Raw genomic sequence first — 3,449 nt, 5'->3', positions numbered from 1 at the left:
TGGTGAGCAGTGTCGTGTAGACGTTGAAGAGGGTCTGGCTGAGGGATAATCCTTGGAGTATGCTGCAGGTGATCTTGGTGGCTTCGGATTGGAACGGAGGGAGGCGGACTCCCTGGGTTCTGTCAGTGAGGAAGGAGGTGATCCAGTCTAGGGCTTTGTCGCGGATCCCTGTATTGTAGAGGCATGTAAGTAGGGTGTGGTGTCAGATAGTGTCAAAAGCGGCTGAGAGGTCTAGAAGGGCTGCGGTTTAGCCGTTGTCCAGCAAGGTCCTGATGTCTTCAGTGGCACCAATAAGGGCGGTTTTGGTGCTGGGGTCGCTGCGGAATCCAGATTGGGACGAGTCCAAGGTATTGCTCTCTTTGAGGAATCAGGTCAGTTGTCTCTTGACGATCTTCTCGTTGACTTACACCGGAAATTGGATTAGGGGGATTGGGCCAGAAGTTATTGAGGTCCTTTGGGTCTGACTTGGGTTTCTTGAGTAGGGCAGCTTTCCGGTAAGGTGCTGGTCTTGAATGGGCTGTTGAAGATCTTTCAGAGTTGGGGTGAGATGATAGAGCTGGCTTGTTGAAGATGTGGTGGGGGCAGGGGTCTGATGGTGAGCCGGAGTGGATGGTGTTCATGGTTATGATGGTGTCTTCGTCATTGACGTTGTTCCAGGGGATCAGGAGGCCGGTGTGACTGGGGGGGCGGTGAGTCTAGGGTGTTGGCAGCTGTCGGAGGGTCTGGGTGTTGAAGCTGTTGTGGATGTCTATGATCTTGCAGAGGAAGAAGGTGGCTAGAGAGTCGCTGAGGTCTTGTGACGGCGGGATGTCGTTAGAGTTGGAGCTGGAGGTTGGCGAGTTCCTTCACAATGTTGTAGAGCTCTTTGCTGTTGGGTGCATTGTTGTCAATGCGTTCCTTGAAGGAGGTCCTTTTGGCAGTTCGAATGAGTTGGTGGTCCCTGCGGCTGGCGTTCTTGAGTTCTACATGGTTGCCTGGTTGTTGCTCGTGGCGCCATTTCTTCTCTAGACTTCGGTAGGTCTACTTGGATGCCTGGAGGTCGGCGGTGAACCCGGTAGCCCTTCTGTCTGTGCATCTGTTTGAGGGTTTCTTGATCAGGGCTAGAGTGTTGGGGCAGTCATCAATCCATTGCCTGAGGTTGCAGGTGGCTGTTTCGGTGTGCTCGGTTGGAGGGTCTCAGGCGAGGGTTGTGATTAGCTGGTCTTTGGTGACATTGTTCCAGCTGCGGTGGGAGATTCTTTGGTGGTGGTTGTGTGCGGTGGTTTTCTCGAAGGAGAAGTGGATGCAGCTGTGGTCGGTCCAGTGGAGTTTGGTGGTGTGGCTGAAAGTCATGTGGCTGCTGGTGTAGAAAATGGGGTTGCGCATGTTTCCGGCAGAGTGGGTGGGTGTCATGATGAGCTGTTTGAGGCAGAGGTTTGTGAGGTTGTCCATCAGCGTGGTGGAATTGCTTTTTTTAGGTGTTCTCGAGGTGGAAGTTCAGGTCTTCTAGGAGGATGTAGTTTGTGGAGGCCAAGGCATGCGAGCTGAACGATGTTTGTGATGGAGTCGCTGAACTGTGGCTGGGGTCCAGGGGATCTTTACACAAGTGTTCCTCTGAGGGTGGTGTTGGGATTGGTGGATCTAGAAGTGCAGGTGTTGGAGGTGCTGAGGGTGCCCTTGGTGCTGGTCGAGATTCTAACGGTTTTTCTGTGGACGATGGCGATTCCTCCTCCCGGTCTGTTGGTGCGGTTCCTGCTGGTTATCTTTTAGTCCTCCAGGATGGCTATGGCAACGTCGGGTGTCGACACAGAGGTGTTTATCCAGGTCTCCGTCAGGAAAGCAACATCCAGGGAGGATGAGATGAGCAGGTCCCAGAGTTTGACGGCGTGCCCGTGGATGGAGCGGGTGTTGAGCAGTATGCACGTGGCCATTTTCACCTTTGCCACTCACTAGCCTCATTAACATGGTCCTGAAGAAAGCCCCCTTACACATCCTTTTTCGGGCTGAAACATGTAAACCACATCACATAGCCAACTAAGGGTAATAATTTCTTAAGAGTTGCATCAATATTTTTAATCATATCCTGAGCCGCCATCAATAAATTCCAAAGGCAAGGATTCTCAGAGATATTTTTAATAAAAAACGCGACACATCACATTTTCGCACAATACCAGCTCTGCTGTAATCAGTCGTTGTAGCACAACCGGTCGGAATTCGGCCACCTGGTTGGGACCCCAATGATGAATCATGACACCAACCAGGTTGGTGTGTGAGGGGACTTTTAAGTACACCTAATGGGTTCATGTACTTACCACAATAGTGATTGTAACACACCAATCCAGTGGGTCTGTCCACATTGTTTAGGGTAACATTGAGATAATAGCCATCTATTTGTTTGTGTTTGGATCTTGTGTCATGAGTACCCAGTGGGAGTAACTTACTCCAACATATAGTAAATTATGTTCCATGTGTCATTCCCTCATTCATCCTGCAATGGAAGTAGCAAATATACCAGTGTGAGAAGAACTGTGTCACATCACACTGTGTGAGTGGACACAACTACAAGTTATCATGTGGTCCACAATGAAATATAATATGAGTAGAAAAGATAAATCTTAGCTAAGTTTGAGATGTGTGTTCGTGCAATAGTTGTACAAGTCTGGATCAATTGTTAATGTTCCACTAAAATAATGGTCCTGTAACAAATCATGTGATCATAAGAATGTGGCAAACATGCGGACTGATCATAATATCAGAAGCAGAAAAGGAAAAAGAACTTCTAAATTCCATGTATGTCATGCACTGAAAGTGTAACATCAAATTGTCTGTATATGTCACCTCTAGTGTCATATGCGGTGGTGATACCACAATCACAACGCTCATCTAATTTCAGGCATTCCATCATTGCAGGTTAAAGCATACACATAGATAGAAGCCACATTGACAGACCTCATCAATGTGATGAATGAATAATGTAGTGTCTTAAGTTGTCTGCATTTCCTGCATCTCAGTCCATCAATGTAAAACTGACACAGTCAATAAATAGGCTGTGAAAGATGTCATATACTAAGAAATAACTGAGGTATGATGCAAACAAGGTACGGTATCACAGTCTACATATAATCCAAATTTGAACCCTCTCAAGCCAAATAATTGATGTCAGAATCAAGGCATATATGTACAGAATCACCTACAAGGCAAACGCACATACAAATGTTAATACAAACAGCGTTGTGTACAGGTCTGTAGCCTAAAGTCACTTATATCTACCTCATGTTGTCCCATTCGAAAAAAGGCTACATTGTCATACCTATGTGTCAGTATAAGATCAGTAAGACAACTTGTCATACATAAAGCATCAGCTGATGTATTGATAGAGCCAAATAAAATATCCATGTCACATGTTGAAAATGTGTAACATTTACTAAGAAAATACCTGTAATAATATATACACTAATCTAAGGCTGTGC

The sequence above is a fragment of the Lissotriton vulgaris genome, unplaced genomic scaffold (assembly GCF_964263255.1).
Source record: "Lissotriton vulgaris unplaced genomic scaffold, aLisVul1.2 SCAFFOLD_264, whole genome shotgun sequence".
Taxonomy (NCBI): Eukaryota; Metazoa; Chordata; class Amphibia; order Caudata; family Salamandridae; genus Lissotriton; species Lissotriton vulgaris.
This window is presented reverse-complemented; position numbering follows the sequence as displayed.